The following is a 16,265-nucleotide window of genomic DNA, read 5'->3' on the forward strand; positions in this document are numbered from 1 at the left end:
AACATGTCCACAGAAAAACCTGCACATGATGTTTATAGCAGCTTTATTCTTACTTGCCAAAACTTGGAAGCAACCAAGATGTCCTTCAGTAGATGAATGGATAAATAAACTGTGGTACATCCAGACAATGGAATATTACTAGCACTAAAAAGAAATGAGCTGTGAAGACCACAAAAAAGACCAGGAGGAACCTTAAATACATATTACTAAGTGAAAGAAACCAATCTGAAAAAGCAACATACTGTATGATTCCAATTATATGACATTCTGGAAAAGGCAAAACTATGGAGACAATAAAAAGATCAGTGGTTGCCAGAGGTTGGGGAGCGGGGGGATGAGCAGGTGGAGCACAGAGAATTTTTAGGGCGGTGAAAATACTGTGTATGATATTATAATGATGGACACGTCATTATACATTTGTCCACTTTCACAGAATGTACAACACCAAGAATGAACCCTAAAGTAAGCTATGAACTTGGAGTGATTATGATGTGCCAATGTAGGTTCAAGTGTAACAAATGTACCATTCTGGGTGAGTGATGTTGATAAGGGTGGGGGGGGCTATGCGTGTGTGAGGGGTAGGGGATATATGAGAAATTTATGTACTTTTCTCTCAATTTTGCTGTGAACCTAAAACTGCTCTCAAAAAAAATAAGACTTTAAAAAGAGTCTCTGAAACTAAAACTTCAGTACGTGATCTAAAAAGCAAAATGGACAAAGCTGAAAATTAAGAGTCCACTAGAAAATATAGCCAAACAATTCTCCTAAAACATAGCACAAAAGATATAGAAATTAAGGAAGAAAAGTAGAAATTTAAAGGATAGGTCCAGAAATTCTAAATTTATATAATAGGAGTGAAAGAAGAAAAGAAAAGAGAGGGATAGGTGAGGGAGATGATCAACACACACACAATTATGGCAAATTTTTAGAATGTCAAAGATAAGAAAGAAATCCTAAAAGCTCTGCTTCCATTATGAGCACTGCCTATATGTATGCTCCAAAAGATGCCTTGACTTGAGAGCAGCTCTAGGGGTTCTCCTCCATCTGTCCTAGATCGACTGTTCCAGAGACTATCCAAGACTCAACAGAGCTGGGCACCGAGGGCCATTCAGGATCAGATTAGAGCCCTATCTTCTTCTAATCTAGCCCTATGCCTCCTATCCACATAAAGAATATGCAGAGTGTCTACCATATGCCAGACACTGGGCAACAATGATGGCCATCCTCTATCCTCTCCTTTTCCCAAATCTGCTGGAGTATCGTATTCTGAGAGACTGTGTGGAACACATCTCTGAGTTGTTCTCCAGAGAGGTGAAGAAAGTGGAGTTCTTACCCATTGACTTCCAAACCTCATTGGTTGGGGCATCACTCCTGGAGGCAATAGCTCTACAGGATACCCAATCTGGCCTGCACAAGGGCCAAGAACACTCCCCCACAGCTGGAGAATGTGCTCAAGCAGAGAGAGGCAGGAAGCTGGCAGTACAGGTGGGAACTGTCTGCAGGTGACCCGTGGGACAGCAGGCGGGATATGGGTGGGCAAGTGCATGCATAAGTGTGTGCGCACGTGCACGTGCGCGCGCGCGCGCGCACACACACACACTGTTAGCCCAGATGTCAGCTTCTGATATAATGGAGAAACACTGGAAGCATTCATACTTAAATTAGGCATGAAGATTCTCACAGTCATTGCTATATTTAACATTGTATTGAACCAACACAATTTAGACTATAGAATAAAATTAGAGGCATAAGATTGGAAAGAGGAAAAGCTATCTCTGTTTTGAGATGATATGATTTTGTACCCATAAACCCAATAAATCAACTGAAAAGCCATTGCAAAATATAAGATAATTCAGTAAGATAGCAGTATGTAAAATTAATTTAAAAGAAATCAATACACTTTATATAATAAAACAACAGTTTAAAGATACAATGGAATGAAAGATCCTATTTACATCTAGGAACAAGCTTAGCATGAAATGTGCAAAACCAAAGGATAGGAGGAAAACTGAACTATTACCAAAGGACAAAAAGTAGAATGAAAAAGAGACACTATATTCTTGGAAAGGAAGAGTCAAAGTCAATTCTCCCTAATTTAATTTAATGCAATCCAGTAAAATATCAATGAGGCTTTTTTCCTAGAACTAGACAAATCGATGCTAAAATTCATATGGAACAATAAATTTTAAAATATCCAGGAAAACTCTGAAAAAGAAGAGAAATGATGGAAGAATAGACCTACTAGCTACCAAAACACACCAACTAAAAATGTACAATGGTGACTGAAGAGACAGACAAGCCAGTGGAACAGAATAGAATGTTCAGAAATAGACGAAAATATATACAGGAATTTAGTATATAATAAAGATGACATCTCAAATCACTGAGGTGAAGAAGGACATTTTAATAATTGTCAGGATAGCTGGGTAGCAGTCTGGGAAAAAGATAAAGTTGGTTCCCTACTTTATGTTGTACATAAGTATCAACTCCAAAAGGAATAAAGCTTTAAAGGTAAAAAATGAAGTATTAGAAATACATTAAAAATGGAGTGGGGAAGTCTTGTATAAGTTAGACTTCAAAATCCAGAAGCAATATAAAATGGGTAAATTTGACTAAGAATCTAAACCTTCTGCATGCCAAAAATCACTATAAGCAAAACTAAAAGTCAAGTGACTAATTTGAGAGGGGGGAGAATTATAATTTATATTACAAAGACTGATCTCCCTAATTTACAAAGATTACCTGGAATTCAAGACAAAATGACCAACAATCCAAAATAAAAATGGACAAAGGACGTAACCAGACAGTCCTCAGCAAAAGAAAAAATAATAATAATAATACAAATGGCCATTAAGCTTACGAAAAAGTTTTGACCTTGCTCATAGTAAGATAAAAGTAAATCAAAACTACACTGAGATACCATTGATCACTTATCAGATTGGTGAAAACTAAAATTTTGACAACCCTCTTGAGGCTGGAGGGAAACAGGCACGGAGGGTACATTGCTAGTGAGAAAGTGAAATGGTACAACCCCCATGGAGAGGAATCGGGCTATCTCCACCAAAAATACAGACACATTTACCCTTTGACCCAGCAATCCTACTTCTGGGAATCTATCCCACAGGTATATCTGCATGTATATAAAATGGCATATGTAGAAGATTATTCATTACAGCATTATTTGTAATAGCAAAAAATTGGAAATGATCCAACTGTCTATGAATAGGGTATTGGTTGAAGAAACTATGGATACATCCACCTAATTAAATACTATGTAATTGAATAAAAGGATGAGGAATATCTATCTCTACTTACTAAAGCAGAAAGATCTCCAGGTTATACATTGTTGAAAAAAAGGAAGATGCAAAGCAGCTTTTGTAGTATGCTACCTTTTCTGTAACAAAGACGGGAAACAGAAATATACATTTGCTGCTTTCCTTTGAATAAAAATATTCAGAAAAGATAAACAGGAATCTAATATAAATTGTTACCTATGGAGGGGAGAACAGGAAGAAGGGAATAGGGGTGGGAGCAAGAATTCCAAGTGCAACTTTTTATGATTTATATTTGTGAATTAGGTAAATGTATTACCTATAATTTTTTAAAAATTTAAATGTTCTAGGGGCCCACTCGGTGGTGCAAGTGGTTAAGTGAGTGTGCTCCACTTAGGCGGCCCAGGGTTCACAGGTTCGGATCCTGGGCGCACACCGACGCACCGCTTGTAAAGCCATGCTGTGGCAGCGTCCCATATAAGGTAGAGGAAGATGGGCACGGATGTTAGCCCAGGGCTAATCTTCCTCAGTAACAAAAGAGGAGGATTGGCATCCCAAGTGAGCTCAGGGCTGATCTTCCTCAAAACAATAAAAATAAAAATAAATGAAAAAAAACACACACATTAAAAAAATTTTTTTTTAATGTTCCATAGAGGAAAAAAATACAAACATATGATCTAAAGGAAATAAGAATGAAATTGACTTCAGATTTCTGATGGAGCAATATCACTAATGATCTAAGAGAAAAGGATCTGAACCTAAAATTCTACAGAAGGTCTAATTAATTTCCAAAATAAGGCGATTTTCAAACATGCAAGGATTTAGTTTACCATACACAAATTCTAACAAGAAAGTCTCCAGAATGTACTCTAGAAAAGAAAAAAACAACAACAACAAGACTCAGAGAGAGAGACTAGAGATAAAAAGCAAGGGTGAGCAAAGAAACCAGTAAAACTAATTAAATTCAAATACATATTGATTTCAGAAAAAAAGTGTTAACGTTTTGGAACTAAAGACTTGAGAAGGTGGAAAGTAAGGGGAATAAAAATACCTCAAGGTTTTCACTTTATTAAGGGACAGGATAGAGGTGGAAAGATATATAACACATTTCCAATGGTGGAAATATATGATCAATATGTATGTTAAAATTATAAGTGTAACTACTAGAAGAATAGAAATAGGAGGTATAACTTACAAACCACCAGTGAAGGGAAAAAAAGGGAATAAAAAAATCCAATCAACCAACATTAGGCAGAAAGGGGGAAAACAAAAAAGGCATAGTATAATAGAAAAATAAATTGAAGGGGCCGGCCTGGTGGCGCAGCGGTTAAGTGTGCGCACTCTGCTTTGGCGGCCCGGGGTTTGCAGGTTCGGATCCCAGGCTCACACTGACGCACCGCTTGTCAAGCCATGCTGTGGCGGCGTCCCATATAAAGTCAAGGAAGATGGGCATGGATGTTAGCCTAGGGCCAACCTTCCTCAGCTAAAAGAGGAGGATTGGCAACAAATGTTAACTCAGGGCTAATCTTCCTCACAAAAAAAATTAAAGAATTAAAAAAAAATAAATTGAAAACATAAATAGCATAAGTCCAAACACACCGGTAATGATAATCTGGGTGAACGATCAATTATCTTTACAAATAGAAACTTTCATATTGCAATAGAAAACCCACAGGCTGTATTTAAAAGGCATATCTAAAATAAGACAATACAGAAAGAGTGGAGATAACAGAACAAGAAAAGTTACATTAAGCAATTCTTAGCATCAGGAAAAAAGAAAAAATTTTAGGCAAATGCACTAACAGGACAAAAAAGGATATTTGCCAAGAAGATGTAACCCATGAACCTTTGGGCATGTCTAACAACACAGCTTTCAGGAACCAGCAGCTAAAACAGATGAACAAAAAGTACGAACATAGAATATTTGAATAATCTAATTAACAAGTTTGATCTAATAGAAATAAAACAGAACATTGAACACATTAAAGAACATTCTTCTCAAACGGGGACACTCACAAAGAAAACTGATCATATATTAAGTCACGAAGAAAAATCTCATTGACTCCCATAAAGCTGAAATCATATAAGCCATATTCATTGATCACAACGAAATAAAACTAGATCTATCACCAAAAGATAGCCAAAAAAATCTATAGACTTAGAAACTTTAAAATCCCTTTGAGAAGAACTCTTATGTTTCAGAGAAAAATCAATATAGAACTTACAAACTATTTAGAAATGAGTGACAACGAGACCCTTGTAAAACCTGTGGGATTTAGGTAAAAGAGTACTCAGGAAAATTTAAATGCACTCATTGACCCTGCTTTCCTACTTCTTGTTATCGTCCCCAAAGAAACATTTCCACTGTGCACAGAGGTATGCACAAAGGTTTTCACGGCACCATTGTTTGTCATGGTTAACATTCCCCTATTGATGGATACTTAGATTCTTTCCAGATCTTTCTAGCTCCATATTACAGAATACTATGCCACAGTTCAACGGAATAAAGTAGAATTATATGTATTGATATGGAAAAATTTCCAAGACACAATATTAAGTAAAGTAAGAAAAATTAAAATGGTATGATGCCTTTTATGTTAGAATAATTTAACACAAATTGGAACTTCTATATTTCTACAGATACATATCTATTTTACAGAGAAAACGTCAGGAAGGACAGCTGCTGACCCAGGGAAGGAGCAGAATAGGAAGAATGATCAAAGAAACATTCAATTAACTGTACTGTTTAATTGTTTTTTTTTTTTTACAACAAGAGAGTATTTACCTAAAATTTGTGTAATAGAAAAAGAAAAGTTATCTATGCAAATGATCCTAAAAAGATCCTATAGGTTTCTTCTCTTCTAGACAAATTTTGCAGGAACCATTCGTTCAGCTTGTGTAATAATTTTTGCTCAGGCAAATTTTGCCCAGGCAAGTTTTTATTGAAAAAGCTAGCTTCTTTTCCTTTAGAATCTGGGGGAAAAGAAGGCATTCTTTATTTTTATTTTTATTTATTTTTATTTTATTCTTTATTTTCATAAACGTGCTTAGTTGCATTATTTCACATTTCTCAATTGTCAGACTAGAAAAACAGCTAAGATAAAAGGGGCAGAATACATAAATGAAGTCCAATTTTACAAACTCTATTTATTGTTTAAGAATGGTGATGATATCATCTGCAAAATAAATCTTCGACGCCCTTAAGTTCATCAGTGTCAGCATATTTTAAACCCCTTAGACTCAGCCTTAAACACAAGGGTCTCTTCTAAGAGAAAAACTCATCAGTATCATTAACAACGCAAGACAGGAACGCAAATGTAAGCTACCAACATACAAACGACATAAAATGTTACGTGAGAAAGTGCAAGGTAAAAAATGTGTAACCCATTTTTCTAGCTGTACAACAAAATATTAAAATAACCCTCAGATACACTGGTTATTAAATGGGGAGGGGGAAGGATGAATAAGAAACTTACTCTAATTTAAACAAAATTAATAAAGAAATGTTCAGCATGGCTTTTTTTTTTCCTGTTTCTACTTCTAATCATTTATCATGCAAATGAAAGCAGTAATGGAAAATGTAAAGAAAACAAATTCTGCAATATACTGAAACCTGTATCCAGCAAGAGATAAGATTGAATATCAGAAGGAAGGTGTCTGAAAATTAGCTGTCGCGTACAATAACTGGGAGGGAAAACTGTTTTATTTAGCCTAGAGGGATTTTTTTGTAGCAAACTGACTAAATTAAAATCCAGTCTATTAAATCCAGTATCATACTAGAAAATGCCTTTTCCTTGCACTTTTAGATAAATTTTCATTGATCTCATTTTACGCATGATTACATTTTTAATGAGTTGTGCAATATTTCGAGGCTAATTTTAAATCCCCTCTCTCCTCTCCTCCCCACCCCCCCAGCCACTTACTGCTTGCTGGATTAACATTTCTGATAAATTGTTGGACCAGAAAGAAGGAGCATTACCAAGATGAAATAAATTACTTCCATTTTTTTGCGGCTCTAAAGTGATAATAGGAGAATACAAATGCCCACTGTCTAATTATGCCACATCTTCCAATTCATTTCACAAAAACAATTATTTTATTTTTATGTAATAGGCATGTTACCTTGTATTCATTATAAATGACCCTGAATAGTGTATAGTCTATTAGAATTAAAAAAAAAAAATTCACCCCAACACTGATCAAGTAAACTTGGTGTATGACCGTCGTAAAAGGAATGGCCATAGGAGCAACTTCATAAACTACAGAATATGGAGACAATTAGAAAATCTACACACTAAGAAATAGTAGTGTTTTTTTTTTTTTTTTAAGATTAGCATTGCAGGGCTGGCCCCGTGGCTTAGCGGTTGAGTGTTCGCACTCCGCTGCCGGCGGCCCGGGTTCGGATCCCAGGTGCGCACCGACGCACAGCTCCTCCGGCCATGCTGAGGCCGCGTCCCACATACAGCAACTAGAAGGATGTGCAGCTATGATAGACAACGCGTCCCACATACAGCAACTAGAAGGATGTGCAGCTATGATAGACAACTATCTACTGGGACTTTGGGGGAAAAATAAATAAATAAAATCTTTAAAAAAAAAAAAAAAAAAGATTAGCATTGCTGAAAATTAACTTTCAAGCAAAATACAAAATAATACTGTGCATAAATGCTTTAAAAGACCTATTCCCATGTGGACAAGACGCTGGTAGAGTATCCCGAGTCCTGTATAGTCCCCCACGCTACGAAAGTAAGGTCATTTTTCTCTATCAGCATCTTCAGACCTATATGCCAAGAAGAAAGATGATGTGGTGGGAGCCATTGGAATTTCAGCCTCAGTCAGAAAACATTAAAATTAGGATGCACAACCAAGGCCTTTGTAAGAGTTCCTAAACATCTATGCTTCCCCCCATGTTACCTATTTTTATAACTTCCTGTCTGATTCTTTGTGATGGCTAAGAGCAGAACTCCATAAACAGATTAAACTTTCCAATTCAAAGACAGATTATAAGATTAAAAATAAAATTCAGCTCTATAGGTGCTTATAAAAGATACACCTAAAAAAATATGGACCTTGAAAGATTGAAAATAAAAAGATGAGAAGAGGGCCGGCCCCGTGGCTTAGCGGTTAAGTGAGCGCCGCTCCGCTGCTGGTGGCCCGGGTTCGGATCCCAGGCGTGCACCGACGTACCGCTTCTCCGGCCATGCTGAGGCCGTGTCCCACATACAGCAACTAGAAGGATGTGCAGCTATGACATACAACTATCTACTGGGGCTTTGGGGGGAAAAATAAATAAATAAATAAAATTATTAAAAAAAAGATGAGAAGAGATTTGCCAGGTAAATATTAAATACTAACCAGAAGAAAACTGGCAGGATAGAAATTTTGGTGATTTTTAGTAATTTTAGTGGCAAAGTAGAAGTTAAAGCAAAAAGCTTTCAAAGGAATAAAAGGAAAAATCCACAAGAAGACTATATATATATATAAATATATATATGCACATACATATGTGTGTATAAGTATATATATATATATACACACAGGTGCATATATGCCCACATGTGCACACAAAGTATTAACACGTACACTCCTAATACAATATTGCTTCAAAATATAAAAATCAAAAACTGACATAATTATAAGGGGAAAATGATAAATATTGAACATGTTATATGAAGACATGGAAGATATAAAAAAAGACACAAAGTGAGCTTCTAGAGATGAAAACTAGGATGCGTGAGATGAAAAATATACTATATGAGGTTAACGGAGTTTAGACAAAGCAGAAGAAAAGATTAGTAAACTACAGAACATAGCAATAGAAACTATCCGAAATGAAACACAGATAGAAAGAAAGACAGGAAAAAAATGAAAAAAGTATCAGTGAACAATGGGGTGAGCTCAAATGGCCAAATATAATGTAATTGGCATCCATGAAGGATGGGGAGGCAATAAATATTTGAAGAAATAATGGCTGAAATTTTTCCAAACTTGATGAAAACTATAAGCCCTTTTGTGGGTGGCGGCAAGTGTGAAGAGAGTGCCATGAAGACCTCAGGCATACTGCGAGAATACAAGGTGGTGGGGTGCTGACTGCCCAGCTCCAAATGCCAGCCCTCTACCACTATGCAAATCTTTGCACCTAATCATGTCGTCGCCAAGTCCTGCTTATAGTACTTTGTGTCTCAGCTGAAGAAGAAAAGAAAAACTTTTTTTCTTCAGTGTGTCTACCGTAGCCTGGTGTCCGAGAAATAGCTCCTGCAGGTGAAGAACTTTGGCATCTGGCTGCGCTACAACTCCCACAGCAGCACCCACATGTACTGGATGTACTGGGACCTGACCACCATGGGCACTGTTACCTAGTGCTATCACAACATGGTGCCCAGCACCATGCCAGGGCCCACTCCATCCAGATCACGAAGGTGGAGGAGATAGTGGCCAGCAAGTGCCACCTACCAGCAGTCAAGCAGTTCCACAACTATAAGAACAAGTTCCTGCTGCCCCACTTGGTCCTGCATTGCCAGCACAAGCCAAGCTTCACCACCAAGATGCTGACACCTTCTTTTAGATGTGGGGCCCTCCCCAAGTCTGCCCAAATAAACTCCTTGGGAAAAAAAAAAAAAATCCAAGAAGCTCAATGAACGCCCAAGCACAAGAAATATGAAGAAAACTAAGGCACATCATAATCAAATTGCTTAAAATCAGTGATAAAAAGAAAAATGTGAAAAACAGCCAGACGGGATAAAGGGAGAGAGATTATGTACAAAAGAATAAAGATAAAGAGGACAGCAGATTTCTAATTGGAAACAACATAAGCTAGAAAACAGTGTACCAACATCTTTAAAGTACTGACTGGGGAGAAAAAACAGTGAAAATAGATTTAAAAATAAAGGCCTTCCCCAGACATACAAAAACTGAAAGAATTAATCACCACCAGTAGATCTGCACTAAAAGAAATGGTGACATAAGTGCCTCAAATAGAATAAAAATAATAACAGATGGAAACCTGGATGTACACAAAGGAAGGAAGAACACTGGAAATAGAAATTACAGGTAAATATAAAGAATTTGTTTTTAATTTAAATCTCTTTAAAAGATAATCAGCTGTTTACAGAAAAAATAATAGCAATGTGTTGTAGGGATTTTAACATATGTAAAAATGAAATATATAACAACACTAGCTTAAAGGCCAGGAGAGGAAGGGGAAATAAAAGTAGACTATTGTAAGGTTCTTACACTATAAGTGTACAATATCACTAGAAGGTAAACTACGATATGTTAAAGATGTATAATACAAACTGCAAAGCAACCAAAAAAATGACACAAGAGTTAATAAGACAACAAAGGAGACAAAAAAGAATGATTAAAATATTAAATTAACCTAAAAGAAAGCAGAAAAAGAGAATAAAGGAAACATAAAACAGAAGGACATACATAAAACTAACAGCAAGATGGTAGATTCAAATACAATTATATCAATAATTATACTAAACATAATTGGTCTAAAAACTCCAATTAAAAGGTAAAAATTATTCAGATCAGGAGGAAAAAAAGTCAACACCAAACTATGCTGCTGCAAATGAAAAGAAAAAAGATTAAAGGTAAAAAAGATGGAAAAAGATATTCTCTACTAACATAAACTGAAAGAAAGTGGGAGTGGCTATATTAACATCAGACAAAGTAGATTTCAGAATGAAGAAGATTGCCAGGGATAAAAAAAAGTGATTTCATAATGATAAAAAGGTTGGTTCAACAAGAGGACATAAAAGTTATAAACCTTTATGCACCTAATAACAGAGCTTCAAAATACATGAAGGAAAGAACTGCAAAGAGAAATAAACAAATCCATAATTATACTCTAAGATTTCCATCCATCTCAATAACTGATAGAACAAGTAGACAGAAAATCAGTAAAGACACAGGAGACATGAAAAACACTATTAACCAACTTGATTTAACTGACATTCATAGAATACTCCACTCAAGAATAGCAGATATACATTCATTTCACATGCCTACAGTCTATATAAGATAGACCACATTTGGGGCCATAAAAGAAGTCTTAAAAAATTAAAAAGCATTCAAGTCACAGAAAGTATGTTCTCTGACAAGAATGGAATTAAATTAGAAATCAGTAACAGAAAGATCTCTGGAAAAATCCACAAATATTTAGAAACTAAATAATACACTTCTATATAATCCATGGGTAAAGGAAGAAATCCAACAGAAATTACAAATATTTTGAATTGAGTAAAAATGAAAACACAACACATTGAAATTTGTGGCTCTATTTCTGCATTATATTTCTTAGAATCAAAAACTTCTCCTAAGACAATGCTGGCAACTATGTTTATATTTAGGAAGATCATCCTGTATTTTAGGTCTAAGATGCAGTACCAATTTTAACCTTGAATTAAAATCTTCACTCTGGCATTGAAACAAGAAGATGGTGTCATCATGACTGCCCAACTCTTGTACTCATGGTATAAAAGGGTGGAAGTCAATCTTTTTATGGTCTTTTCTAGTTCTACCTCTTTGTCCTCTCTGAAAAATAACCAAAAACTTATAATAGAATTGCAATATTTAAGCAAAATCCAAATCTGACCAATTTCTAAACATATTTAGCAATTTTATCACAGAAACAGGTTTCAGGGAATTAAAGAGTTATAATGAAAATCCAAAGCCTGTGATTGAGCAATTTAACTATTTTTAATGATGGTGAGCAGTAAATACATGACCAGAAACATAAAATATTAACATCAAAGTGAAATATGGAAAGGCTCAGAAAGTACTAATGGCCTAAAGGAATGTAAAAGAGAATTTAACAGACTATAAAGTTCACAAGAGAACATGACAAGAATCTAACACTCAAAATAGTAAAAGTCAAACTTATATTTATTTAATCTACTGAAACATTCTCCGCAGTCTGGACAGCCACAGTCTAAGACTTCAGCAATAAAACTAATTAAGATATGCTAATATTAGATGAGAAAACAGTTAAGACCCAGGGATGTGGAAATGTCTTCCATACCACCCAGGTGGGTAGTATGTACACACGGGAAGGAAGTTTTGAGGGTTAGTGTGGAGGAACTGCAGAAGTCTCGAAAAATGTTTCTGCTTTTAGAGAAGCCATAAATCAGAAAGATTGGGGAGAGTTTCCATTAATGGGAACATTGCACAGACCTTTTTCTTGGTCTCTATGCCAAGAACAGGAACATCTATTTCAGAAAAATTCTGTGAGCAGAATTCTGGGAAGTCAACAAGTGTCATGCAGATGAATTTGACAGCAGTTTCAAATAAAGGTTTCATAATGAACCTAAAAAAACCACCATGTTTCAGTGCAACAGCACCAACTCTGAAGTCAGAAATCTCTAGTTTCCAAAGCTGGCTCCACCACTTTGTAAGCTGTGAGAACTTGGGCAAGTTTCTTGCTTGCTCAAAGCCTCTGTTTTTTAAATCAAAAAAATAGAGATAATAATATCTTCCTCACAGGGTTATTGTAAGGACTTGTTCATATACATAAAGAACTAAACTCAGTAGTGAGCGCATAGTGAGGCCTAACTGTATACTACCAATTATTAAGAATAATTAGGACCACCTTTCCTAAAGGACCATAAAACACTGGCTGGAACTGGCAAGCGAATGTAAGATTGTTCTTATAAAGGGAGCTGAGGATACATGAGAAAATCTAATTTACAAAATTAAATAGTGCTAATTTAAAGTGAGTGATGACACTGCGGTGGGGTATTCTCCAAAGGTGGCTGCCATCAATTCTTTCTCTCCCTGTACCAGCAAGCCACTCTCCCCATCAAGAAGTGGAGTCTACTTCCCTTCCCTTGAATTTGGGTTGGTCTCATAACTTAGGTGGAAGTGACACCGTGCCAGACACAGTTCTAGCCTTTAAGAGGCTTAGCAGCTGCTACTTTCCCTCTTGAAGCCAGCTGCAGTGTAAGAAGTCTGACTAGCCTGAGACTACCATGCTGAGAGGAGGCCCAAGCTAGCCACATGAAAACGACACGTGGAGAAGCAGCAAAGTGTGGGACATTTGCATGAAACTTTCTTGGAATGTTCAGCCCAGCCAAGATGTCAACTGAATGCAACCAACTTAGTAACCCTAGCTGACATCATATGAGGCAGAAAAACCACCCAGCTAAGCCTGGTCAACCCACAGAATCAGGAGGAAAAAAATCATATTTTTAAGTTTTGGGTAATAGATAACTGAAACAGAGTCTAAAGCTGTCAACTATCAACTGTACTTATCTGTAGCCTGAGACTGTCTGAAGCTGCTCATCAAATTGTCTTTCCTCTCTTAACAGATTTTTATTGGGGTGTATGCACTAGGAGTTTCAGAGAATGCTGGAAATGAGCATCACCCCCTAGAAGCAGAAAGGAGATCTACAATTTCAGAAACATTCTCTTTGCAAGACAACCCCAGATCCACTGGGCAGAGGCTGCAAAAAGGGACAGCCAGTTAAAGCAGCCAGAATGCCTCTGGTAGAGGGGTGATTCTTTCTTACCCACAGATAAAAGAACGTTTTGTAAAAAGCTTTCTCTGACAGAGCCCAAAGAAAAACATCTTGCAACTTATAACTCACTTTCAGGAAACTTGAATGTTTTGCAAAAGCCACTTTGCTAATATTTTTTCTTTCCCTACATAGAATTGATATTGAAGAATACAACCACAATCAGCCTTTTCAAATTCATTCATCCCTCATTGGGATGTGATTTATGGTTTGAGAATAATAATTTGTGAATAATTGATTCACTACCATAACTAGTGGTCAATGCTGTGATGCTAGAAAAAAGTTCTATAAACACAAAGTAATTCAATAGACAGAGTCCTTGAAATGCTTGGTCTTCCTCCTTTGTAATTCTATTTCTTCCCTTAGAGTAAAACCCTGTCTCAATCTTTAAAGGATGCTGTCTTATTATCATCCACAACTGATACTGGAATAATAAAAAATTTTTCCACCTCTTCCCACAAATTTTCTCCCTAATCCATTTCCCACACACTGTGGCAGGAGACGGCATGAAGAATAATTCTGGGCATAAAAGTTTTTCAGGTCTTTAATATCATGAACTTACCTCAATTAATTAGGTGGAAATATTTCTCTGATTTGCTGACAGTGACCTTGCTCTTAATAGCCTTCAATGAAGTCACCACAGCTTTCACTCTCAGAATTTCAAGACAGTTATTTACTGGTTTATTCCTTTTACTCTTCCATTTATCTTCATAAAATAAAATAAGTCCTAAATTAAACAAACTTTAAATAGCAGTTTCTAATAGCAAAGCCAGGAAGACTTAACTTTTGATCTTACTATGGCCTGTCTTGACTTCCAAAGTAGCATTCATTTTCACACACATCTTCCAACGAGAATGAAAGAAAGAAGCTTGGATTTTAAAAGATAGAAACAAACAATAAGTAAGAGAAACTTTCATTATTTAAACAAATATTTAATGGAAGCCAACTATGTGCCTATCACATCCTGAGCTATGGGAATACAAAGATAAAACAGCCCCAACTCCCAAGAAGTTCATGGATTAACAGAGATGTAGACACTGAATGACAAACTACACACAACGTTGCAGGAAGAGAAAACCCCACGGTGTGATACAAATGAAGGACTGACTGCACTGCTGAAGTGGGAGGGCAAGGAAGAAAGGATTCTGAGGCAGTAAATTTGAGCAGGGACTACAAACAATTTACTACATAGTGGGAGAGAAGCAGGAGCAGGAAAGGATAGGGTACATTCCAGACAGAGAAACAGGCCTGGAACAGAAGCCTGGAAGCCGCCATGCATCTTCAGGAAATATTAAGAACGAGTATAATGAGCAGGAGGGAGGCTGGAAGGGAGGCTGTATTAGTTTCCTACAAGCTGCTGTAACAAATTACCACCGTTTGTCTTAAAATAACAGAAATTATTCTCTTGCAGTTCTGGAGGCCAGTAGTCAGAAATCACCACGTCAACAGGGCTGGCTCCTTGTGGAGGCTCTGAGGGAAAATCTGTTTTATGCCTCTCTCTTAGCTCCTGGTGGTTGCCAGCAATCTTGGGTGTTTCTAGGCTTGTAGCTGCATCACTCCAGTTTCCGTCTCTATTGTCACATGGCCGCCTCCCCTGCGTGTCTTCAAATGGCCTTCTGATAAGGGCACCAGTCATTGGATTTAGGACCCGCCTAATTCAATATGACCTCATCCTATCTAATTATATCTGCAAAGACTATTTCCAAATAAGGTCACATCCTGACGTTCCAGATAGTCTGGGGGACACTATTCAACCCAGCACAGAAGCCATGCTAAGGAGTTTGGGTGCAGTAAGGCCCATGTTCCCAAACTTCAGTTGTGATAGACCACACTTCACAATGTTTGTCATATCTATAAACCACTCACTCTTCTATTTTACTCCATCATATTTTCAAATTTTATTAGGTCAGCTCTCTTCTTTTTGTACTTATATACATTTATTTTAAAAGGAAGCATCTTATCACTATTATAAACGAAAATCTTGCTTCCCATAAGTACAAGGTATCCAGAAAATATTTATCAAATTTTTAATGCAAAATCTTAACAATGAAATATACAAAATAATAAATCTGATTGATTTATAAAAATGCATACCTGAAAAAAGGTTTCTCATTGATGAGAATGGAACATTGATGACTAGCTATAATAAAATATATTTGTCTCATCTTTACTGGGTTTAAAATGATGAGGTTCCACATAAACAGAACAATCCTTCCCCAGCAAGCACAGAAAATCCTGATTCACTGTATACGTAATTGAAAAGAGTCAAAGAAATTTAACTCCCTTCACTGATACAGTTGCATACTCAGAATCAATTCCTAACCAACATGATAATAATCACTTCTGCCCATCAATCTTTTATCACCAGGAGCCATCCGACCACAGCACTAGAACTTGTTCTACTTTAGAATGTTTCACGTTATTTAATAATATCAGAAAAATAATGAAAGAAAGATTCTCCATACATTCACTC

The 16,265-nt window shown here is 36.5% G+C and overlaps 1 pseudogene; it reads left to right on the plus strand.

Moving 5' to 3' along the window:
• The first annotated feature begins 9,314 nt into the window (after positions 1–9,314).
• On the plus strand, positions 9,315–13,204 carry LOC101404030 (large ribosomal subunit protein eL20 pseudogene; annotated as a pseudogene).
• Positions 13,205–16,265: the final 3,061 nt, after the last annotated feature.

This window comes from Ceratotherium simum, chromosome 30, assembly GCF_057802395.1.
Source record: "Ceratotherium simum simum isolate JZ-2026a chromosome 30, ASM5780239v1, whole genome shotgun sequence".
In the NCBI taxonomy this organism is placed as follows: Eukaryota; Metazoa; Chordata; class Mammalia; order Perissodactyla; family Rhinocerotidae; genus Ceratotherium; species Ceratotherium simum.